Source organism: Pongo abelii, chromosome 5 (assembly GCF_028885655.2).
Source record: "Pongo abelii isolate AG06213 chromosome 5, NHGRI_mPonAbe1-v2.0_pri, whole genome shotgun sequence".
In the NCBI taxonomy this organism is placed as follows: Eukaryota; Metazoa; Chordata; class Mammalia; order Primates; family Hominidae; genus Pongo; species Pongo abelii.
The window spans coordinates 85,163,171-85,190,115 of record NC_071990.2 but is presented as its reverse complement, the minus strand read 5'-3'; the positions used below and the strand labels follow the sequence as shown (position 1 = coordinate 85,190,115).

At 38.1% G+C, this 26,945-nt stretch overlaps 1 pseudogene; it reads left to right on the top strand.

Annotated features, from left to right (window-relative positions):
- The first annotated feature begins 24,654 nt into the window (after positions 1 to 24,654).
- On the top strand, positions 24,655 to 25,911 carry LOC100451075 (SWI/SNF-related matrix-associated actin-dependent regulator of chromatin subfamily E member 1-like; annotated as a pseudogene).
- The last annotated feature ends 1,034 nt before the right edge of the window (positions 25,912 to 26,945 follow it).

The following is a 26,945-nucleotide window of genomic DNA, read 5'->3' as shown; positions in this document are numbered from 1 at the left end:
CATGATTCATGATTTCTTATGAAAATTTATAATTTATTTTATTAATAAAAAGTTTTATTTAAAAAAGTTTCCCTTAATGATATTTAAAAAAAAAATACTTAGGCCCTAATATCTAGGTCTGGATAAATAATAACCATAACCAACATTTATGTGTTGTTTTGTTGTTTGCAAATTGTTTCAATACAAATTACCTAAATTTTAACATGAGATTGCAATTTCTGCTTTTATACATCAATGATTTTTATTTATTTATTTATTATTTTTTGAGACAGGGTCTGTCTCTATCACCCAGGTTGGAGTTCAGTGGTGCAATCACAGCTCACTGCAGCCTCCACCTCCCAGGCCCAAGCTGATCCTCCCACCTCAGCTTCTCCAGTAGCTGGGCCTATAGGCGCACACCTCTACGCTCAGCTAATTTGATGGTATTTTTTGTAGAGGCAGCGTTTCACCGTGTTGCCCAGGCTGGTCTCAAACTCCTGAGCTCAAGCTCTGTGCCCACCTAGGCCTCTCAAAGTGCTGGGATTACAGGCATGAGCCACTACACCTAGCCCACACTGCAATGATTTTTGAAAAAACATACAGGTCTCTCTCATTTCTCCTTTAACCTACTCACATATCCAGACTCCTCACCCTTTTCTAGATGGACTCCTTTGTCCATCTTTTAAAATGTGGTTTCAGGGCTGGACACAGTGGCTTACGCCTGTAATCCCAGCACTTTGAGAGGCTGAGGAGAGAGGATGCTTGGGCTCAGGATTCAAGACCAACCTGAGCAACATAGGGAGACCCTATCTCTACAAAAAAACGAAAAAAATAGCTGGACGTGATGGCATGCACCTGTAGTTCCAGCTGCTTAGGAGGCTGAGGTGGGAGGATTGCTTGGGCCTGGGAGGTCCTGGCTGCAGTGAGCCATGATTATACCACTGTACTCCAGCCTGGGCAAGAGAGCAAGACCCTGTCTCAGAAAAATAAAACAAATAAAATATGGTTTCAGATATGGAACAATATTCCAAGGCAGTCTGAGCATGATTAAAACAAAGTGAGAAGAGGGACAGAGTGGGTTGATCAGATACAAAGAGAGCAGATAGAGGAAGTTTCTTGTAATGTCTGTAACAAATTACCACGAAGTGGCTGGTTTAAAACAGCATAAATCTATTCTCTCACAGTTCTGGGGAAATCTGAAATCAATGTGTCAGAAGAGTTGGTTTTTCTGGATGCTCTGAAGGAGAAATCGTCTTGTATTTCTTCTCTAGCTTTTGGTGTTGTAGCAATTGTTGGAGCTCCTTGTTGTATATGCATTGTTCTAATCTTGCTCCCTTCTCTAGACTACCTTTTTCTCTGCCTCTCTGTATCCCATTTTTTTTGTCTTATAAGGAGACTCTCATTGGACTTAGGGCCTACCTTAATCCAGTATTACCTCATCTTGATCCCTAACTAATTACATTGGCAATAACCCTTTTTCCAAGTACAATCATGTTCTGAGGTTCCAGGTGGACATTAATTTGGGGCAGACACTATTAAATCTACTAAAAAGAGGAAGAGGCTTTGAGAACCCCATGTGTACTTGATGCCTATGATGATATCCAGGCAGTGGGCAACTTAAAAATAGAAAAACTGATTATCCCATTTGGTTGAAATGAGCAAATTGACTGAACTAATGTTTTTGTGTTACGAAGACAAAAAAAATAAAAAGAGAATAACTGGAGATATGTATTCATTTAGCAGAGTGATTTTTATTAGTAGAGCTGGTACAATCCCAAACAAAGAGGGACTTAATTCACAACATGGCAAGTTTCAGTGAGGCTCCCAGCATTCCACTGGAAAGTCACTAGATGGTCACAGAGCATGGAGATGGGCCAAAATGAAACAGAGGAAGTGTAATAACTGAGCATATGGAAGCAATGTAATGATTCTGTTAAGAACTGACAGATAAAGGCCATGGGGATTGCAAATCCATCACCTAGTTTTCAGTGATATATAAAGAACAGAGACCTAAAACACTGTTCATTTATATGTGATGTTTTTGCCCTCATCTAAATTTCCTGAAGACCTTGGCTAATGGTAGAGAATGTCAATGAGAATTGAATGTGTGATCTCAGAAAATTCAGTGAATTTAGGGACTGAAGAAGAGGAAAACTGATGCTCAAGATACTAATTGATTAAAAGTAGGGTAACAAGCAGTTGAAAATGTTCTGAACAGATCTTACCAGGAGGATCCATTATAAATTGGGGTCCAGACAATACATAAAGTTGTGTTGTCATTCTCACCTGTAAGGAATAAGAAAAACAGAAAGTAAATATTCTTACAGAGAATTGTGGAGCATTAAGATTCATTTGCATTTTAAGTTCATTTTATTTTGCCAATGTATTAATATTTAGAGGTCTGTTATACTAATGTTATTTATTAATTTTTTTCATTTCCATACACAGTTAACTAAAGAGCTTTTTCTTTAAAAGCCGTAATGTCTGTAAAAAAATACTTTTAAATAAAGTTTATTTTGTTAAAAAAAAAAACTTAACTTGCCAATGGAAGAAAAAAATGAACTCACTAGATATGTGTCTTATGAGAGGTAGCTGGTGGAGGGAGAGAAGTGCTAGTAGTTATAACAGAAGTGCTAAGAATCATGGTCTAATGGGGGGACTGACTTTCATTGGCCTCTGTACTTCCTCATCATGGAGCTAGCTAAGCTCAATGTTGACCTGAGCTTTTCTAGAAAGGTGGCATTGCAATAAAATGCAAACCATTCAACCATGGGATGATGGTGAGAGGTGGAGCACAGGCATCAAAAGAATCCATTTCCTCTTTAGCTTTACTTCAAATTGATGTTACACAACTAGAGTTCAGTGAAAACAACATGACAGATTAGAAAGAGCTCACAAGAAACAACATGTTCTTAATTTTATTTATAAATGTAACTGTGATGTGTTTGTGTTCTATCTAGCTAGAAAATATATAAGAACTCCTTCCTTATCCCCAAATGAAAAGTTACTAGAGTACCCCATCCTTCAACAGCTGCTCCTTCAGTGACCACTTCTTATGCCCCTGCTGTGACTTGTTCATCAGCAGCATGAGCATCACACAAATCTAAGGGATGCTTCAAGATTACTCAGGGCAAAAGCTTTTATCCCCCTGAAAAGAAATACAGGTTTGCAATCCTGATATTTCCAGAAATGAATTCACTCTTTTCTTACATCCACTAAACACAACCAAGGCATTGTGGTATTTTTCTTAAAAGTATAAAAGTATATTTATTTTTTTTTATTATACTTTAAGTTCTAGGGTACATGTGCACAACGTGCAGGTTTGTTACATATGTATACATGTGCCATGTTGGTGTGCTGCACCAATTAACTGGTCATTTACATTAGGTATATCTCCTAATGCTATCCCTCCCCCCCTCCCTCCACCCCACAACAGGCCCTGGTGTGTGATGTTCCCCTTCCTGTGTCCAAGTGTTCTCATTGTTCAATTCCCACCTATGAGTGAGAATATGCAGTATTTGGTATTTTGTCCTTGCGATAGTTTGCTGAGAATGATGGTTTCCAGCTTCATCCACGTCCCTACAAAGGACATGATCATTTTTTATGGCTGCATAGTATTCCATGGTGTATATGTGCCACATTTTCTTAATCCAGTCTATCAGTGTTGGACATTTGGGTTGGTTCCAAGTCTTTGCTATTGTGAATAGTGCCACAATAAACATACATGTGCATGTGTCTTTATAGCAGCATGATTTATAATCCTTTGGGTATATACCCAGAAATGGGATGGTTGGGTCAAATGGTATTTCTAGTTCTAGATCCCTGAGGAATCGCCACACTGACTTCCACAATGGTTGAACTAGTTTACAATTATTTATGTTTAATAATTTATGTTAAATTGCCACACCCAAGTCTGGCCCAAAAGCCAGAAAAGTAGTCTTCTGATCCTTAGAATCTGCCATAGCATTAAAACATATTAAAGATGCAGTTGATGCCTCAGAATGTTTGCAAGAATAACAGACTGAAAAACTGTGAACTCATAGCAAATTTAATGACTGGCTCAAGATAGGGAATAAATCAAGAGCAAAGCAGATTTGCATGTTCTGTTAACCCAGAGATTTATTTGCAGTTACCTATAGATGGAAAGGTTGTTTCCTACTACTTTCTATACTCTCGAGATGATCACTCATTGATCTAAAAGCATCCAGACTTCCCAGAATATTCAGCATCTCCAGTGTATAAAAGCAAAATGACTACATTTGGTTATGTATTCACTCACTCCATAATAAAAAGTGGACCTCTCATATCTGTTAGAGGCTATGTTAGTTTCTTTGGTTGCAGCAAAGAGTAAATGAGAAATAACACCTAGCTTACAGAGCTTATTCTTTTATCTAATCATTCAATACATATTCACCAAGTACCCACCAAGCACCATTCTGGGTGCTTGGGATCTGACAGTGAACAAAACAAAAATCCCTGCCATCTTGGAGCTTACATTTCACTGGAGGACAATAAATAATGGACATATCATAAATATGTCAATTGTACAGTATATTCAAATGAGATAAGTACTATGAAGAAAGAAAAGCAGATCAGAGTAAGGGGGATCTGGTAGAGTTAATGCCCAGTAAGGGAGTACAGCAGTATGAGTTGCAATTTCAAGTCAGAGTAGACTTCATTATATGTGGAGATTTGGCCAAACACTTGGAAAAAGTGAGAAATTTTATCTTGTAGCTTTTGGGAGCATGAGGATTCCAGGCAGAGAAAATAGGCAACACAAAGAACTAAAGGCAGAAGCATACTTGGTGTATAGGATGAAGGGCAGAGTTCCACTAACTAACTTGTATATAAATAGGAAGAGAAATGTGTACTTTACCTGGATGCATTGGCCTTTTCTCCTGAACTATTTTAGATATATGTAAAATTCACTTATTTTAGAATAAAATTCACTTATTTCACATTTTATTGGAGTATATGGAACTAATACAGTATGCTACTACAATCTAAAACTTCTATTTCTTGAGTTTTAACATATCCGTTTTTCAATGCAGTTAGAAAAAAATAAAAATGCTTGGCTATTAGTAGTAACACACTGTACTTTCTAGTATTTTTTTTAGTAATTTTCATTATTAGCCATACAGGTAAATATCTAATATCCTTTCTTTACATGGCAATGTTCAAGGCCTTTGGATTCAGCTATAAAAGCAATTCTTCACCCTTAATGTTAACCTAGACAGGAATTGACATCAAAACAGAGCACTCACCAAGGCTTTATTAATTAACAGATGTGGCTGTAGTGAGGCATTTTTGTCACCCACCAGACAATGAATATTTTACACGCATGGTGATTTAACATAAAGCTGATTCATGTTAGAACCCAGTTCCTCTTTCATCCACATGTAAAGTTACAGCAGTATGTCTGATTCTTCAGTGAAAAGAATATTTTAAGGAAAGAAAATGGATTTGCTAACACATCCACGTTTTCCATATTGGACATGTTTCACTGCTGTTTATAAAATACTTGGTCCTAAGGTTGACAATTAAACCTTGAAATTATGGCAAAACAAGCAAACAGACTATCAAGGAAAAATAAAGATTTACACTTATTTCAAAGTAAAATTTCCCCACTTTTACCATCAGGAAAACCTAGACCTTTGGCCTCTTTTGCACTAAGAAATTTCACAAGAATATGATTTCAGTATCCTGGAAACAAATTAGTCATTAGGATTCTATTGTTTTCCTTTAGAATTAAAGCACTGAGAACTGAGAACTTTGCTTTAATATCGCATTGTGGCTCAGCAGATGTCTAAACCTTAAGGGAAAAATGAATTCCAAGTGTCTGTCATCCACTTTTTCACTACAGGATGGAAGGTAGAAGGGACCTGTCTTTAAAGCAAGAGCTGATGGCTTCCTGCACACACCTGCGTGGAAGGCAGCTCTCGTAGGGTGGTGGCACACTCCCAACATCTGCTCCTTTCATTGAATTTAGCTGTAAATTGAAATTCCATTGCAATGTTTTTAGAACCAGTTGAAGTAAGGAGACTGTCAGAAATCCTCTTTAAACTCACCCTTATCCAAACAGGAAACTGACCCTTGGCCCCTGGACGTAACAGTACACCAGTGGAAATTTCATTATCCCTGTTTCAGCTGAACTAAGTGAAAATTAATTGTGTAATTATCTGGATGAGCGCATGTGTAAAATTTTACAATGTGCCAGTTAGATTAAGTAACGTGTTAGTGGCATGGTTTAGTGCAGAGTCAAAGCTGTCCTATAAAAATGGAATAAAAAAATCTAACAAGGTTGGAAGAAAAAAAAAAAACATATGTCAGAACAAATGCTTAACATGAGAAGGTAAAGTTAGGCTTAATTCTATAACGTGATGAAAATCTTACCCTCCTAAACCATAGGTAAATCTGGCAGGGTTGGAAAGGGTGTGTGTGTGCCTGTGAGCTCACAGGGACATTTGTGTAAAGGACTTCTCCATTTACTGTAATTTTAAAATGAAACTATTATTAAAATATTTAACATGCTAACTATTGTATTTTGTATTTTTTATATGTAATTTTACTTTACTAACTACATTAGAAAGTGTAGGCTATATTCAGTAGATGGGATTATTTGTCTCAGGTATACTTTGTTCACCTGTTCAGTGAAAGGCTCTGACTTTTATTCTGGATTTAATTCTTCAAATGATAAAATAAATGCTGCATCCTGACTTAAGATTATTTCATTAAAATATTTAGATGAGTATGAACTGATTTTAACAACAAATGCGTGGGGATTTTCCTTCTGAAGTCTTACTCACTTTGATAAAGATTCTAAAGGACATTTTTCCCCTGAGATTTTGGCCTCACCCTGCCCCCACAAATATTGCATTATGGAGACTATTTCCATTTGAAAGTCTCTGGAATGTTTAGATAGCAGAATTTCTGGATGGAAAGTATGATTTGGGGAGATGTTTTTTGAAAGCAAGGATCATCTTTAAACAACATATGAGTAGTGTGTTGAGATCTTAGCAACTCTGAATGTCAGATTTCACAATGTCAGTGCTGTCTTGGCAAATTGAGATACTAATTTACGTATCTTGCCAATAAAACGGGTCTCCTGTTTTTCTCATTTCTTATACTATACATTGTCTCTTTAAAGGTATGTTTGTGGTAAAAGTCTGTTGAGATTTTTCTTCCACCATCCTCCTCAAAAATGAAACCTCCACTAGACAAAAATAGTAACATTCTCAAAGAAAATGTACTCAAAAAAGTGTTTTAACTTTTTTTTTAACTTGGCTTACTATAATGCTATTAGACGTTTGTATTGGGTTACTAGTGCTTTAAGAGATTGTTAGTACTTTAAGAAGCTATAAAGAATATGTCTATATTTAGTGGAAAATATTGTAGTGTATATAAGCATGATTAAAAGAAAGAATGCACCAATGTGATTTACAGAACAGCAGGGCAGTCAAAGGACATTAAAAATAATCGAGACCATTCAAAGGGAAAGGCAAAACTTCAGGTCAAAGAACATTAGCCTCAACATGAAAATGAGACTGTGGTATTAAACCTACATTTTACCATAGATTAATTATCGGGAAGGTGTTGGAACAGTCCTTTTCATTTTAAATAAGACACAATGCCCTCTTCACCAGTTTGAAAGTGTCAGGAGTTGGGGGAGGGGCAGTTGTTTGTCAAATCTTAGAGAACAAAATGGATACCAGGAGGTGGCCTTGCAGACTCCATGTGCAGCCCCCAGATTCCAGAGCAGTGCTTGAATTTGAGAATATATCACATCAGGCATGACTTGCCCCTTGTTGGAAGCAACTGTGTTGGCCACCTTTTTTCTAAAGCCAGGCCTGGGAGTTTCTCTGTGCCTTTCAGGAAATGGTAAAAATCAGGAGAATCTAGTCAGACATTTTTTTTTTTAATAAAGCATTTTACGGTTGTTACTGTCCCAACTTTATATGAATAAAATTTAAAAAATTTAACCCAGATTTAAATGTATAACTATACTTTATACAGTTTTTAATAGTTACTGTTTTTACATATTTCTCCTTTTTGAATAATGTAAATTTGGAATATAATTTCTAACACCGAACCACTTAACATTTTAAAATCATATTTTATTTTAATTGACTCCAATTAAGACATTGTTTTACCGTAGAATATTAGGATTGAAAGAGGCCTTAAAATCCTCCATGTTCATTCTACAGGTAAGAGAACCAAACTCTACAAAGAATAACTTCTCTTCCAGGTTAGCGCTGTCTTAACTAATCTAGGTTTTCTAGTCATCTGGTGCTTCCCCAGGCCTCAATAGGATGAGAAACAAATGTGTGATTATGTAGGAAGTCAGATGGTAGGTGTAATATACAGGAGGAAGAGGCATAGGATTTAAAGCCAGGATGACCTGGATTTGAATCCTGGATCTGTGCCTTGCTCTGTGTGTGACTTTGGGTATGTAACTTAATTTCTCCAAATTTCAGAATCCCAGATTCTCTGTTGTGTCTACCTCACAAGTTAGTTGTGAGCATCAAGTTACACAATCTGTATGGAGCTGCCTAGCACATAATGAAAAACTAATAAAATTCAAATATTTGAGGAGCAAACTTTCAAAGTCAAGAAAGTGGTTTATTAAATTTACGATAAAAAGCATATAGAAAAGCTTTGAGAGCAATCGGGAGGAAATCAGGTTAGCATAAATTTCCTTTTTAATAAGATTTATTATGCATATCCCATGTAGAACATGTTTATTCAGTATGCAAGTAAATCTTTCATTGGAGCATTTGGAGAATAGTTGAAGAGGAAAAGAAATACTGAATAACCAAGGAGAAAAGTGGGTGTGAATTTACATATATATTTATAATTATATATTTATATATAAACATTTAGTGAACTTATATATAATTAACATATATATGAAACATGTACATATATGTTAATTTTATTGTGATTTATTATTTACACCCCATTTGCTTCCCAAATGAATTCAAAGTGGCAAGTTATATTTTTTCTTTCCCGTTTTGGGAATGTTTATAACATTTTGAATTTCATAACTGGTAGAGAGCTTTGGATTCTGATTTTGCCAAATGCTGATGTATTTTGGAAGACCATTTAATAGATAAATTTCTCAAGCCAGATATTCTTGCAGAATTACAAGAAAACCTGGGAAACAAAGCTAAGCACCTGGTGCCAGGATATGAAAATACAGAGAACCAAGTCCATGTGTGTGAGAATATGAACACTAGAGCTCTCTGTGAAAGAGAGAGAGAGAGATTCCTTTCCCTCACTTCAGTAATAAGAGTAAGGTTACAGGTTTCTTTCATTTTTCTCATTGCTTCTAGAATTGATGAAATATTTTATTACAAATCTGAGCCAGAATTATTTAAGATGAGAGCTTAAGAAATGGAATAATAGAGTTTTTGAAACTGGTTTAAGGTTTAAAGTCAGCATTTAGTTTCTTCAAATACACAAATTCATTCATTTGCCATATAGTTTGTGAGTGCCAGAAGTACAGCAGAAATAAAATCCAACCTTTAATTTTATGTAAATTCCATTCTAGTGGTTAGAGACAGAGAAATAAATAAGCAAATACTATGTTAAGTGTTGCATGCCATGAGGAAAAATTAAGAAGAGGAAAGGTGATGGAGGCAGGGAGAGTGCAATGTTATGAAGGGTGATCAGAGAAGCACTTGTTTATAAGCTATCCAATGGATAAATTCAACCTTATTCTTACGGTTCACACCTCACAAACTTCTAGTATGTACTGTTTAAGGGTGTACTAGAAAGTATATTTACTTTGTTAGTTTTTAGTTGTGATTATAGTTTCTAAGTAGGGAATACTTGGGTTCTTCATTTCCATTAAGTTGAGGGAACATGAAGTCAATAAGCCTATGATGTGTGAAAGATACTACCTGTATTTTAGCCAAAAGTAGAATCCCATGAAATGATCCAAAACAGGAAGAAGTAGAGGGGGAGATATTCCGTTGAAAGAAAAAATGAAACTGGGGGATGTAAAATAATACAGTCACCAAAGCTAAAAATAAACGAGAATATCTGATCTTAAAAAACTTATTTTCTTGAAGAACAGAAATCTAAGACAGCAAAGGGAATTCTTTTCCTTACTGTCCCACTTTTATCCCAAAGATCTGAGGGAGCCAAATGAAAATTTCCTGGCATCCTGGGGCAATAAAATAATCTTGGTCTTCTTGTGAAACCACATTAGTATGGAGAGGGAACAGAGGCCTTTTGAGTGTTCCTAAGTGCTGTGTAAGCTGCATTTTTCTCCAGGAACTCAAAGCTTTGTTTATTTGCAAAGAATTGTGCTACCAAGGCATGGAGGCCTCAGTGGCCCAGGTGACATACTCGGATCTGAACACTTACCAATTAAGAAGCTCTCAATTAAATGCTTGTTCAAGAGCCCAGCGAGACACATCAAAAGTTACTATTGGTTTCTTTAGATATGTTGGTGAAAAAGAAACTGGCATTTCCTTGGGAAGGTGGACCCAAAAGAAACTGTCCTCAGCAAGCTATAGCTTAACGAAGCCCTGGATGATTTGAGCCAACTCTTCCTTTCACCTTTGCTAGCTGCTAGCACTTTAATGGCAGAAAACCTGATAAAAAGTACTTGAGTTACTCACTTTCCCATTCAAAAAGACTTTAAAATTTAAGTGACTACAATTGTGAGTGTGTGTGTGTGTGTGAGAGAGAGAGAGAGAGAGAGGGAGAGATGGGACTGATTGGCCAACAGTAGAATATTTGCGGAAGAAGAAGAGTTCATTTTATTTTATAACTGCCCCATAGCAAAACACTATTTCTATTCCTAATGCTATAACATGAAGTCGCTAGCTGCAGGAAGTGTATGGATTACTTACCTCCTCAGAAGCATAGATGTAAATACACACATAATCACTGATGCTACTTAGAGTTTGGTCTCCTTATTTGGGGCCTGAGTTACCCACCTCCATTTTTTCCAAGCCACAGTGTTGGAATTCAAGCTTTAACTACTGTTTTGCTGGTGGATTTAGTGCTTAGTAAAAAGCTATATTGACGGCACACAGACAGAAGTTCTGTATATAAGAAAAATAAATTTGTGTTCTCTCCTCCAGTTCCACTGCTCAAAATTACTCCTGAAGAGATGAGGACACCAGGATATGCCACTGGACCACTGAAGGTAAGGGCTCTAGGGAGGGAAGATTAGATGCAGCCCAGGTCAACTCACTTGCTTATTGTTAAACACAACTGAAATGCCAGCTTCTCCTGCTGGCATTCCCTGGTCACTCTGCTTATAATTTGTCTGTAACATGCCACCTATGGTAGCTTTGCCTTTTTTCAGGATACCTGAAGGTAGTTCAAGGCACGGCATATTCCAGGAAGGGAATGGCCAGCATCTTTCCTAGATTTTGACCACAGTTGTGATTTTAAACATTTGCCCTGTGTCATACCGTGTCCCAGACTTGGTTTAGAAAACCTAGTCACCGTAGTGTTGTGTTGCTAACCTGAGTCTCCCCACTGACTCCAGTTGCACTTCAAACTCTCCTGACTTTGCTCATGGTTCTGACTTCTCCCCACAGCCAGCAGGTGACTCCTAGAGTGATTCTAGTCCCTTCATTGTCATTCCCCCTGAGTTTCTGCTTCTTCATTTTCAAGAGCTGGCTTTCTCATTTCCTGGTTAACCTGCTAGGAATGCTTCTCCAACTCTATCTACATCATTTATTTCAAGATTGCATTTTCTTTATCTGCTAGTTTCTCTTACTGAAATCCTTCCAATAACAAAATTCAGGTTTGTAAATAACCACTGTAAGATTACTAATTTTTCTAGAAAGAAAAATAACATTTAAAGCAGGAGGTGAGAAGCAGGCTTTCTTAATGATTATGGTGTCTACCCATTCCCAAACATTCCCAAAGTATACTAAGGAATCTTGGAGAACTCTCTGTTCCATCCTTGGCCTATTCTCCTCACTCTCCTCCTGTTCCCTGCGGGATTCTATCCACTCTCATGTTTTTAATCAGACTTATTTATATGCTGAAATTAACAAAATATCTACCTCTCTAGTCAAGACCTTTCCCTGGAACTCTGGACGAACATATCCAACCAAATACTACTGGATATTGTCACATGGATTCTCAATATTAACATGTCTAAAACTGAATTCAACTTCTTCCCCTTTCAAAGAATCTTTCCTACAATCAAAGTGATAAACACTTCTATAGTACTTTCTATGCATCAGGCATGATTCAACGCACTTTCCACATATTTATTCATTTGATCCTCGCAGCAATCTTAAGAAGTACATATTATTATTATCACCATCCTATGAAGAAACAATGGCACAGAGAGGTTAAGTAACCTTCCCAAGGACAGACAGTTAGCAGTGGCAAAGCTGAGATATGAACTCAAGCTGTCTGGCTCCAGAGGCCATGCTTTTAACCATTGTGCTGTTTCACTCTCACACCAGTTAACCTGTCACCAGGACTGGACATCTAGGAATCAGCTGTCACCTTCCTCTCACCTCTTCATCTAAGCAAGCTTGTATTTCTGTATTCCATCCCTCTCCTCTCAGATAACAGTGCTCTGTTTTTGCAAACCATTCTTTGCAAAATGGAAAGTCATTCTTAAATGACTCCCCAACAAAGAGAGGACTGTGTCTGACCCTGCCCTGCTCCTTAGCTTTACCCCTTCCCTCCTCTAGCTGGAACAAGAGGCTCTAGCAACACTCAATCACTACCCATTCCTTTAAACACAATGCTGTGCTTCTCCTATAGATTTTCTCATGCTGTCCTCCTGCCTGAAATGCTCTTCCCTTTTCCAAGCACCCTCCTCCTAATTCCTGTTCATTCCAAAGCTTCAGTACAGTGTGTTTTTGCCAGTTAAGTCTCCCCTAATATCTCTACCACCACCACTTGCCCTCCAAGTGGGCTGATTAGCTCCACCCTTCTCATGTGCTTTATAGTACATCTTTTGACCTTTGTTTTTCTTTTGTTTTCCTTTTTTTTTTTTTTTTTTTTTTTTGAGATAAGGTCTTGCTCTGTTGTCCAGGCTGGAGTGCAGTGGTGCAATCTTGGCTCATGGCAGCCTCAAACTCCTTGATTCCATCATCTGGAACCAATGATTTCTATTTCATTATTCATTCTGCTCATTTCTCTGCACCTCCCACCAGAACTATTTGTTCTTTGAGGTCTGTGACTGCACTCGATGAATCTGAAATTCTCTAGCACCTAGTCTGCTAACTGGAGAACAATATAAAATGGATGAATTTTTAATGGGTGTATAGACATAAAGAGTGACTGAAAATAGAGTGCCATGTGGTGTTTATGCACTAAATGTGCATATGTATAATGAAGAGAAGGGTCAAGACATGCATAGGTCATTTAGCGTGTATTTATGAAACTTCTGATTTGCACCCAGCCTTGGTCATTTGCAGTGATGGACAATGTGACAAACAATTGAAATGAAAATAGGATCATTCCACATAAAAGCCAAAATATCATTTCATAAATGGGTTTGCTGAGCCCGAGTCACTCTCCAGCTGTGTCAGTGATCCCCTTGGCCAGTGTCATGAATTCTCTTGAGTCTCTAGAGTTGCAGGCCATACCAGAAAAGAAGGGTCTCTGCCATTTGCTCCTGGAGGGTTTCCCTCTCAAGGCAGGTGAGAAGCCCCAAGGCCTGGCTACCCTGACGTTGTTCTTACAGAGCCTCTTGTTGGCAGGTATGCTGAACTGCACTTCTCTCCAGATGAAGCTCAGAAGAAAAAGTGGCTTAGAGACAAAAAAAAAGAAGGTCAACGTCAACTTAGACTTTTCACCATGCTAATGATGTATCCCAGATTACAGGATAGGAGCTTAGCTCACCAGAGTGCTGCTTTGAGGTATGACCAAAAGTATAACATTCCTCGGAGTTGTTTGCACATAATAGTCATCCATTTAAACATTTTTTGAGAATCCATAAATGCCAGTCATTGTGCCACATTCTGGAATTGAAAAGAAAAATAAGAAATACATTTTGCCTTCAAGAAGCTTAGAGATTGGTAAGTGAGACAGACAAGAAAAGGTATCCAAAAGAATAGCTCATGGGATAAAATAATTTTTTAAAGGAAAAAAGAAAAGGCACAGTTACTCGAAATCATATGGGGGATGGGTTACAGGGAAGCAAAAGGTTTTGTGACAGCATGTGAGGAGGGTCCCTAATACAGAGTAGTGGAGTGGGAGGGAGAAACAAGGACCTCCCACCTCCCCTATATATCTTGCCCTCTCAAAACAAGATTGAGAATGACTAGGCTGAGGACTTGCAATTTATCTTCCCTCAATTGGTAAGCCATTGAGCCAGCATAGGTGTGAAGCTGGGCTGTGAATGATGGGGCATGAATGCTCCCTGGTATTAGAAAGTTCCAGGAGAGCACTACAAATTTCCATCATTTGTGAATACCATGGAAAATTGCAGGGGGTTAAGTCACTTCATCAGTAGCCCCAGACATCTATCTGCTAGGTGAGAGGAAGCCCTAGCAGCCAGACATGTAGAATGGACCCTCCCTTGCTTACTGAAGACCAAAAAACTGAGAAACAGCCTCAGCCAGATCTCTCACCCCAGAAGACAGAGTAGGTGAGGCCCCATTTCCAGTCTCTAAAGAACAACAGATATCCCCTACAAAAAAAGCCAGCAGCTCAAAGTCCAATCCAGAGAGACTAAGAGAGTGGAAAGGCTGAAGTCTGAGGCAGGACCTCAAAGTATAGGCTTAAAGTGAAAATAGAAACAGGCATGGCCAAGGCAAGTTCCTAGGTCAATCACTATAAAGACTGAGGATATTGTGCTACCTACCATGAGCCAAGAAAGATGGTACAAAGTGAGTCTTTAGTTTGCCCAAACCCCACCCCAAAACATAAAGTATAGGTAAAAATAGAATTGCCAACACAACTTGAAGCCCTTTAGCTACCATCACCCTTCCAAGGAAAGTGTGAACCCAAAGTCCCTTCTATATATAGGGTAACCATGTGTCCTTCGTCGTGGGAAAGCATTGGTTTACAATTGTCTCCTAGAAAAATTATTAATATCATCCTCTTTCATCTCAAGAGTTCTGATATGGGCTATAAATTATAACCATATATGAAAATTCTGGAGCCCCAATTGTGGCAGGAACTGGGCTCAACACATTTCTTTCTTCCACTATGATATTTAATCTCACTATTATCATCTCTATATTTACAGATGAGAACTTGAGGCTTAGGCAGTTTAAAGAGCTTTCCCAAAATCATAGTCATTGAATGGAAATAATGGGAATTGACCTCAAGCCTGAGGCTAAAATTTGAACTACAATTATCTATATTTCTTCAGTGAAACACCACCCCCTTGTCAAGAGCACGAAAAGTTGCATCCAGTATTGAACTAATGAAGAAGTTTCATGAGGAATTGTCAGACAAAAATCACTGTTTACTTACTGTATTTCAAGTAAACACGTTTTAATGTATTTGAATTTGGTCTCAAGGACAACTGGTTTCACAATAAAAAGAAGCTAGCATGAGGGACTGTTTCAGGAAGAGGGAGCATGGGTGAGAAAGAATATGGCCTGATAAAGAACTTAAGGATGTTTAGTGAAATGAAAATAGAAGGTTTGGGTTTGGAGAATAAGCAGAGAGTTACCATTGAGGGACTTGACTAAAGACTTGGACTTCACCCTTCTTGAACCAGGGATCCCTTGAAGGCTCCTACCCAGGGAGAAATATAAGATAAGCATCCCAGAGACTGGTGGGGATGGGATTATAGGGGATTAAACTGAAGGCACTAAACTGTTCATGAAGGTCAAAACTAAAGCAGTAAAAGTGAGGATGGAGAAGAATGGTGTGGTTTGACAGTTTCTCAATAGACACACAACAATGGGCATATCCCAGTAACAAAAGGGGTGAGGGAGGAGTGACATAGATGGAGAGAACAAGAATGATGCTCAGTCCCATTAGTGCTTCCCAAACTTCCCACTGCAGACAACTACATCAGATTTTCTAGGCAAGAGGCCTGGTAGTCCGATTATATAACAAGGGCTGGGGGTGGTACTTATCATCTGGGAAGTTGGGAAAACACTGGACAAAATGGATAAGATTCCCTTAATACAGCCAAGGATAGAAGAGAAGGAAGAGCTTTCATTAAAAACATAATAAAATCATTTTGGAAATAGTACTTTAGATCCAAGATAACTGAATGTTTCAGTATTAGAAACTAAGGAGAAGGCCATGCTTGAAACTTTAGGTTTAGGGGATTATTCATGGATACATGATAATGGAAGTCATGCCTAGGGATGAAGTTACTCTGGGACCAGATAGTATGATAAAAGGAAACAAGGACAAAAGTTCAAACAACAGTTAACAGTTAAAGAACAGATGTGGGAGGAAGAATCAATCTGAGAGAGAAAGAGGTTTTAGAAGTCAGAACTAAGAAGGAGTAATGTCAGAAGCTAAAGAAATAGCTTTTCAATGAAAAGAGAGTGATCACCAGTATCAAATGCCACAAAGATTAGGAATTTAAACTATCCTTGAAATTGGCACTTAGAAAATCATTTGTAGCCTTTCCAAGGCAGCTAGATTACAATGAAATTCAAAGTAAATGGGAATGAGAAAGTGGAGACAAGCAGCATTTGCTATATTTTCTACGGTCTTGGTGGAGAACAGAAGAAATGCGGAGTGAGAGGATGATACATTCAGAGGGATTCGGGGGTTCAAGACAGACTGCTTTCTTCCTGGTCTGTCAGGAGTTTTCAAGGAAGCAAGGGATAGAAACCCATACAGAAGAGAAGAACAGGAAACCATGGCTAGAAGCCCACAGACCTAGTAGATATTATTTTGTACTTAAAGACACATAAGTATGTGTGAGGGCCAAGGGAAAGGAATCAGTGAGAAGTGAGATGGTTAGCATGTGAGGAAAAACTGATAAATAATAGATGAATGGCTATTACTTGATAACTGATAAGTAAGAGATGAATGGTAAGAACTGGTAAGTAATAGATGAATGGCTATGAGGACAAGAACAAGACTGTAGTATAGATAGGGTTTTAAAAGGAGGAATGCATTTTTCTCTAAGAGCAGAGGAAAGAATAGATGAAATCAAGGACTTTCTGTTGAAGAAAAAAAATATTTAAAGAACATATGCCTAGTGATGACCTGGTCCCAGTAAAGTAGAAAATCAGGTCAGCCATTGAGAGGGAGAGGTAGGTATTGGATCAAGAGCCTATGGTGATAGCTCCAGAAAGAAACCTCTGGAAGACTGGCGAATTGTCAGTTTGAACCTCTTGGTTCAAAACCCTCTCCTTGCTCTATCCACCAAGCCTATATTATAATCCATATCCAGTACTAACAAACCTCCACCTCCCACACTGAAAGCTTCACTTTAAATCTGACTTCAAAAAGTCTATAAAGATTTCAACTTTGGCCACGCGCAGTGTCTCACACCTGTAATCCCAACAATTTGGGAGGCTGAGGCAGGTGGATCACTTGAGGTCAGAGTTCGAGACCAGCCTGGCCAACATGGCAAAACCCTGTCTCTACTAAAAATACAAAAATTAGCCAGGTGTCATGGCGGGCACCTGTAATCCCAGCTACTCACGGGGCTGAGGTAGGAGAATCGCTTGAACCCAGGAGGTGGAGGTTGCAGTGAGCTGAGATTGTGCCACTGCACTCCAGCCTGGGCGACAGAGGGAGACTCCATCTCTCTGAGATGCTAGTGAGCCTTACATACTGCTATCCTAACATGGTTAGCAATAAACTAAGCTTTCTCTTCTCCACAGATAGTTTTGGTAACATTCTTGGGAGCCAGCCAGCATTCAATTATTATTTCTAACATAAATGAACAGAAGATACTTAGACTTTTCTTAGTGACTAGAGGCCAGCCATTGATATGATAATTGATTTCTAAAGATGGATTTTCAGCAATGGGAATGCTGAAGAGTTTAGGATTCTTGATTAAATATATACATCTTATGTATGAGAAAACTGAGGCTCAACAAATGCAAATGATATGGTACAAAGAGATGAACAAATGGAAACCTGAAATGGGACCCCACAGTGGTTCTCTATAACCAAGGAAGCTGCTTCCTCTTCTCTTTGCCGCTGGCTCTCTGCTACTCTGCTCACTAAACAGTAGATTCCATTAGCAAGCCCACCTACTAGCAGCCCTGCTTCTACTCAATTAGGGTGTCCCCCTCCTTAAAACACAGGCATGGGTGAGTCAGGGAGAGTCCTCTACCAAGAGTGGCAGTGCTTAGGGCTGACAGTTAAATCTGAAATATGTCAAAGATGGCAGAAAGAGTTCTAAACTCAAGCCAAAGAAGGCTGTCCAGTTGAAGCTCTCTATCTACAGAGCCCTTCCCCCCCCAAAAAAAAATTTCTCTGCTGAATATTGTTCTATCGCTTTGCCTTTTTGCATTTCTTCGAAATAACTCACCTCTCCTATTACCAATTAAAGTGCTGCTTTTGCTCGCATTATTAGCCTAACCAATGATAGTGTTATGAACACAATATTTGTTTCATTTCTTTCACTCTTCAGGATAATTTAGTTGCTTTCTTGTTTTTGGTCTACAAAGACACTTTTTTTTCCTTTTTTTTAATTTTACTTTAAGTTCTGGGATATGTGTGCAGAATGTGCAGGTTTGTTACATAGGTATACATGTGCCATGGTAGTTTGCTGCACCTGTCAACCCCATCATCTATGTTTTAAGCCCCACATGCATTAGGTATTTGTCCTAATGCTCTCCCTCCCCTTGGCCCCCACCCCCTGACAGGCCTCAGTGTGTGATGTTCCCCTCCCTGTGTCTATGTGTTCTCATTTTTCAACTCTCACTTATAAGTAAGAACAAGTGGTGTTTGGTTTTCTGTTCCTGTGTTAGTTTGCTGAGAATGATGGCTTCCAGCTTCATCCATGTCCCTGCAAAGGACATGAACTCATTCTTTTTTATGGCTGCGTAGTATTCCATGGTATATATGTGCCACATTTTCTTTATCCAGTCTATCATTGATGGGAATTTGGGTTGGTTCCAAGTCTTTGCTATTGTAAATAGTGCCGCAATAAACATACGTGTGCATGTGTCTTTATAGCAGAATGATTCATAATCCCTAGGGTATATACCCAGTAATGGGATGGCTGGGTCAAATGGTATTTCTAGTTCTATAACCTTGAGGAATCTCCACACTGTCTTCCACAATGATTGAACTAATTTACACTCCCACCAACAGTGTAAAAGCATTCCTATGTCTCCACATCCTCTCCAGCATCTGTTGTTTCCTCACTTTTTAATAATCGCCATTCTAACTGGTGTGAGATGGTATCTCATTGTGGTTTTGATGTGCATTTCTCTAATGACCAGTGATGATGAGCTTTTTTACATGTTTCTTGGCCACATAAATATCTTCTTTTGAGAAGTGTACAAAGACACATTTTTATCATTTGCTCTGCTTCTTGGATTTTTATTTCCTTATTTGCTATTATTCAGGAAATCTCTAGCTACCTAAAGCTTGTTTTAATTTCTAAATAAGATAGTTATTTGTCTCTCTGTCTCACAGTGATGAACACATAGTTGGTATTCAGTAAATGCATCTTGGATCAGAAAAGAAATTTTCTTTTGCCGGACCAATATATATATATATATAAACCCTTGACCTATATAATCCATGCAACCAGATTGATAAATGCTGTAAGTATAACTACCAATAACTACTAATAACAACGTACAATGACAGAAAATTACTCTGTGTGAGCCATTGTTCTAAGATAATAACCTGGGTTAACTGATTTAATCCTTAAATCAACCGTGTAGAGGAGGGACTGTTACTAGCCTCTTTTTCAGAAAAGGAACATGAGACACAGAAAGGTTGAATAATTTGTCCAAAACAAAGCAACTAAAAAGTGGCAGGACTAGGATTTGAACCCAGACCATCTGCTTTCAGTCTCTTAACCACTGCACTATACTAAGGACCGCTATTATTCTATGTGATTTGCAAATGTAAAAATAAAAACAAATTATATGTTTAAATTTGGAATTAATAGTTATTTTTTGGAATAGATTTGTTCATATAACTTTTCACAAATACATGGCCATTTTCTATTCAACAACTTTTAAAGAAAGATTGTATAATTCTGAAAAATGAGAGATAAACCAATAATTTTAAAATTTCATGAAATATTTTGTGTAAACCTATCTTGCTTGCACAAATGAATCAAAGTTCTTTCCTTACCTTTGACTAAACTTGACTTTCAGGATGATATACAAAGAGGGAATGTGATTTATCCTCTCAATTGGAGAAACTTAAAAGAAAATAGGATTCCAAACATTAATGACAGTGGCAGAAAAATTAGGAAGTGAATATCTTTGCATTTCTAAAAAAAAGAATGCCCAACCCAGGAAAACTCCTGGGCTGCATTTCCCCTCAAATGTTGGGGTATGTTTTCTCCATCGCCATCCTATTTCCACCTGGGAAAGGAGGGAAATCTTGGCAAGTGACTGTGAAAATCCATTTTATTCTTCTTGAAGTAAAATATGTCTTCTTTGTCCTTTAAGGCACTGCCTCTGTGCTTATAATTCTTAACAATCCTTCCCTTACAGGGACTCTTAGTGGCATAGAAAATGGTTGTCAAGAATTCAAAACCATCACAAGTCATAAGAAATTATATTTGAGTGAGAAGCTGCTTAAATTGTTTCAAATCACCCAATTTCACGTAGTTGAGATGTGAACAGGGGAACGGAGGAGAAATGTAAGCTTTTAAAGGAATGTTAACTGCTATCATCAGGGAAAGATACGTGTGTGTGTGTGTGTGTGTGTGTGTGTGTGTATACACACTACTGTCAGTAAAAATATGGATATGTTCTCTAGGATATATGGGGGAAAGCCAGATGGGAAAAATGATGGAACAGAAAACAAAAGGCCAGACAATACAAAATCTCTGTTTAATAAAGACAGCTGGGATGCAGCTGAAGTTGAGAAGACAGTGAAGCTACCTTTTTACTTACAAAGAAAATCTGTGAATAATAGAAGTAAAGTTGAATAGTTGGTGAAACTGACATTTTCATGCCAAGAAATAGGCATGATTATTTATTCCCAATATCTTGTAGGATTTAACATTAAAGAGAAATTGCAAGAATCAATGACTGCCTAAAGATAATGTCTACTGACTTGCATGGGAAACACATTGATATAAAAAGAGGAAATATGCAAACCTTTTGTAGTCATAAATGCATTCATAAAGGCAGCTATCAGAAATAACTCAATGCATTTGGGCATTTTAATGCATGCATAATATTCTTAATTAAGAAGGATATGTATTTTTAATCTCAAAAATAAGATTTCTTTTACCTATTATTTTATGACCAAATGGTTTATCTATGAGACAAATCAGTTAAAAAAGTAGTTTCTTCTTGAAATATAGCCTCATATATGCAAAAGTTGTGACATTAGTAGATTTATAGATTTTAATTTAAATTAATTTGGGTTATTAAAATGTTGACTGGAATGCATGACATAACGCATCCTAACCCTAGCTATTATTCTGAGACATGAATTTGGTTTTCACTTACCTTGATAATTTAATATGATAGGCTCATTAGCAGCATGAATTCAAAGAAAGACTAATTTATCATGACAATTACTATATTTTTATTTTTCAACAAGAATACACACTTCCTTTTCCAAAATTACCAGGCTTTCCTCCCTTCTGCCAATGTTAAAGCTTAATTAATGTAAATATTGCTCATCTTTCAAGATGATAACTGGATTTTGCAATCACCTTAAAACTTTGCTAGTTTTTTAGAAACCTCAACTAAAAATTTCAGAACATTTAAAGTGACTATAGTTCATACCAATGTTTCCCGAATAAAGAAAGTTCTTTACTAGCTCCTCAAATACTACCTTATCATGAAAATGCCCTCTTTATAGAGTCAGACAGACTCTATCCTTAAATTGAGAGCAGGAAATAATGGATTCGTAGATTTTTTTAGATAATAAGCTCCTATTTATTTTATATAGCAAGCATTTATTGAGCATCTACTTTATATGAAACACTATGTAAATCCTTGGGTGGGATTCAAAAATGAATAAGGCACAGTCCCTGTCCTCAAGGGACTTATAATCTAGTAAAAACGTAAGGCATTGAAAAGGTATGTGGAAGGGGGTGAGGCTGGTAACTGGGAGCTAGGACAGTTTAATATTGAATATGGTAGTAACCAGCAACAGGATCCCAAATTAGTATTTTGCTGTGGTAGTAGCTGATTTTATTTTGGTATGGGTCATTGCAAATTCCTATCCCATGCCCAGATTTAAAGCCATATCTGGGAAAACTGAAAATGAACAAACAAAAACAACAATAAAATAAAACATGTCACATTATTGGAGAGGGGGTGCTAATAATAATGAAGGTGGAAATAAATGCCTCAGCCTAGGAGTCTGGAGACTGGGAAGTCAGCAGCCCATTTCTGACTTCTGTTTAACTTTGAACAAGACACTTAATCTTTTTGCAACATAATATATCCACCTTTGAGATGATGCTAAAAATGTCTATTAACAGGGGTGCTAGGAAGACAGTAGTGTTAACATTTGCTTATTTAATGAATGCTACTTGCTAGGTTTAAATGGTTTATAATGCTCTACATGCATCATCCTATGTTGTGTTCTATGTGTAGGGCACTCCCTGAAATTGTGCAACTTAGGCAGCTGGTTGAAACGTCCTTCCCAAGATAGTAAGCTGGGATTTAAACCCAGCAGTCCTGCTTGTGAATTCTTGGTCTTAAACACTAAGCAGCACTGTCTCTCTGAGGATAAAGAGAAGATAAAACAAGTAGAAATATCAGATGTGATGAAAATACTGCAAGTGCTGAGATTACAGTACACTTACTTCCTTGCATTGTATGGCAGAGAAAAGTCATTCTCCAGGTAAAGGTTTTTTCAAGACTATCCATTATTTTTTGTAAGGCTTAGTCCAGTTTCTTTCAAGGATTAGTCCCTTCAAATCAGCAGTGCTTGGAGAAGCCTCCTCACTAACAAAAGCATTGACAAGTCTCAACTGAATCATACTGTCTGAACCAATGATGCAGGGATATAATATCTCAGGTGGGACGGACATAATGGATTTCCCTGTCGATAGGACGGTGAAAAGATGTGCAGCTGGCTAGGTTATTAAGTGCACTAATTTATTTTAGCACATTCTTTATTCTTTGATGTGATGTAATAAATAAACATATAGAATTCAATCATAGCTTTTCCATTTTAATATCATCAAAGTTAGTCTCATGGGGTGGTTAGGGAAGATAATGGATATTAATCTATCCATCCATCCATGATTCACTCAGAAAAAACATTTGTTGTATTGTAGTTCTAGGATTCAAAGATGATTGAGAAATGTTCCTGCCCTCAGATAGCTGGGAGGACGGAGAGAGACAAATCAAAAGATAATTAACACTTTGTGGGAAGAACCAAAATAAAAGAAGAAATTATGGGAGATACGCCTGCAGAAGAAGAAGAGAGTGGGAGGGAGGGAAGGAAGAAAGGAAGGAAGGAAGGAAGGAAGAAAGGAAGGAAGGAAGAAAGGAAGGAAGGAAGGAAGGGAGGGAGGGAGGGAGGGAGGGAGGGAGGAAAGAAGGGAGGAAGGGAGGAAGGGAGGGAGGGAGGGAAAGAAAGGCAGGCAGGCCATGGTCTACACTTGCTGATGTTCTTATTGTTGTTCAAAGGAGGTTCCCTGGGTGGGGCCTGAGAGGAAAAAAAGGAAACAGAAAGGTAAATCATCCTTCATTTGGGAAGTCCTTCCTGGAGATTTGTAAGATCAGAGCTCCTGGAAATGTGGCAGACGACTGACTCAGGAGAGAGAATGGTCCGAGTGAAGGGAGGATTGTGTAGGTAGTGGCATGGAAGGACAGGGTGGGTTAAGAAAATAGTTAGTCATTTTGTGTTCATCTTTAAGTTGTTCCCTGTGGGGTACTCTCCGTTGTGTTTGCTTGTGGTGCTTCTGAGGAATGGAGAAAGAGAATGATATCTTGTGTGAGCGAAAGCTGTGGCCCCTCAAGAGCAGGACCCACATCTGCTGTGACCACCTTCACATCCCAGTGCTGAGAACAACGCTGGGCACATGCTGGGGCTTCAATATGGAAGAAAGAGCAAAAAGAGGGTTTGCGAGAACATTTCATACGTGGGAGTATTCATTAGTGTATCCATCGTGAAAACTAATCTGGTCATGTCTATTAAATAAAATCACGTGCCCTAAGATCCAGCAATATCATTTCTGAGAAACTATAGGCCAGAAATAAAATTACCGGTATGAAATAATTTGTATAAAGAAATGCTAATAGCAGCATTGTTGGAGGGTGGTTAAGAAATAAGGACAACCTAAATGTCTATCAAAGACATTTGATAGATAAGCAGACAGGTTCTAAAGCTCAGGCTCTGGAACCTGCCTGCTTGGATTTAATCTGGGTCCCACCACTTACTAACTACAGTATGTGTGGTGGGTAGGTTATTTAGACTACCAGTGATTCAGTTTGCTCATCTGCGTATTGATGATGACAATAATATCTACTTCATATGTTTATGATAAAAAGTAAAGGAAATCATTCAGGTAGGGTGCTTAGAACAATGTCTTGCACTCAATAAATATTCTCATCACTGGGGACGTGCGTGGGACAAAGAAAAGCGAAGCTGGAGCTGCCAGCGCTTTTTCTACCCGCAGTGTCTCAGATTCATTCTTAAGGAACTGAGAATTTAATCTTCCAAAATGCCAAAAAGACCATCTTATGCCCCATCTCCCACCCCAGCTTCTGCAACACAAATGCCCAGCACACCAGCGTTTGCAGGATACAATCCATACCGCCATCTTGCCTACAACAACTACAGGCTGGGAGGGAACCCGGCCACCAACAGCCGGGTCAGGGGGTCCTCCAGTATTACGATTCCAAGACCCCCAAAGCCACCAGATAAGCAGCTGATGCCCTACATGAGGTACAGCAGAAAGGTCTGGGACCAAGTAAAGGCTTCCAACCCTGACGTAAAGTTGTGGGAAATTGGCAAGATTATTGCTGGCATGTGGCAAGATCTCGCTGATGAAGAGAAACAATATTTCAACGAATATGAAGTAGAAAAGATAGAGTACAATGAATCTATGAAAGCCCATCATAATTCCGTGTACCTTGCTTACATAAATGCAAAAAGTCTTGCAGAAGCTGCTTTAGAGGAAGAAAGCCGACCCAAACAGTCTCACATGGAGAAAGGAGAACCTTACATGAGCCTTCTCTGCTGAAGATCAGTTGATTATGATGATGGTTTTTCAATGAAGCTGCAGCCACCGTCCGTTTCCAGAGAAACCGCCGCCTCATCAGTGAAATCCTTAGTGAGAGTGTGGTACCAGAGGTTCAGTCAGTTGTCACAACAACTGAAATGCAGGTCCCCAAATGACAGGTCCGTCCTTAATGGTTCATCAGCGAAAACTAGAAGCTGAACTTCTTCCAAAAGAGGATCAACACCAGGAGAAAGCGAAATTCCTGGAAAGCACAGATTCATTTAACAATGAACTTAAAAGGTTGTGCGGTCTGAAGATAGAAGTGGATCTGGAGAAAATTGCAGCTGAGATGGCACAGGCAGAGGAACAGACCCACAAAAGGCAGGAGGAAAGGGAGAAGGAGGCGGCAGAGCAAGCTTAGTGCAGTGAGAGCAGCATCGTTCCTGAGGAAGAGCCAGTGGCCAACAAAAGCGAGGAAAAAAAGACAATGAGAACATTCCAATAGCGACAGAAGAGACAACACCTTGAAAAAACAACAGAGCCAACAGAACGGTGAAGAAGGCAAGTCTACTGAGGACAAGGAGAGCGGGCAGGAGAGGGTCGACAGTATGGCAGAGGAAGGAACCAGTGACAGTAACACTGGCTCAGAGAGAAACGGTGCAACAGTGGAGGTGCCACCAAGAGACCCCATTCTAGAAGATGAGAAAAAAGAGTAAATGCTGCCTTGTTTTATGTGTTCTAAATACTTTTTTTAGTGAAAAAATGGTTTTTAGTTTCAATGGTAAAAAAAAAATTCTCCTTACTATCATTTATTGTTATTATTTGCTCATAAGAACATAGAGAAAATTGTAAAAATGTATTCACCACACTATAAGCCTTGGTGATGGGACTAGAGAGAGAGAGAAGTTATTAACTTTATATATACACCATGCTCTACTGTTTAATTTATTCTAAGACACATGTGTTAACATAGTAATTTGAAAATCAAATCCAATACAATATTTTAAAAGAGTAAAAACAAAATAGAAAAAAAAGATGAGGTAGACTAGCCCTACAATATATTAAGGTGTTTTGCAGAAACAGGTGGCTCTAGTAGTTAAATAAATTCCAGTGGGATAGAATGGAAAGGTCTGAAATAGGCTCCAGTGGATATAAGGCTTTATTATAGGCTAAGGTAATATCTCTAATCTTTACAGAAAGGTGGGATTATTAAAAATGGTACAGAAACAGTTAGCTCTTTGGAAAAAAAATGTTGATTTTCTCCCCAGTACCTTAAACTGAAATAAATAACAGATGCATCAAAACGTTAAGTACTTAAAAAACAAAGGAAAGGCAGAAGAATATTGTTCTGATTTTGAGGTAAAGAGAGCCCTTTTAAGAATGCAAAGAAACAAATCTTAAGGAATAAAATAGAAATGGCTATATAAACATTTAAAACTTCTGCATAACTTCCTTATCCAAGTTTAAAAAAACTATGAATTAAAAGAAAAATGGAAACCTGAAATAATACTCCTAATGTGCTGACCGTAAAGATAATTTATAAATAATATGACAATGATGAACACCCCAGTATAAAGAGAATGGGCAAAAGAAGTGAGAAGACAATTTGCAAAAGCAGTACAGATGAACATGCAAAAAACCATTCAGTGTTTTTTAATAATCAAACCGAAATTCAAACAAGAAATACCATTTTTACTTTTAAAATTTATCCCTTTTAAAGGTTAACGTCTAGAAGACTGCTTTAATTCGT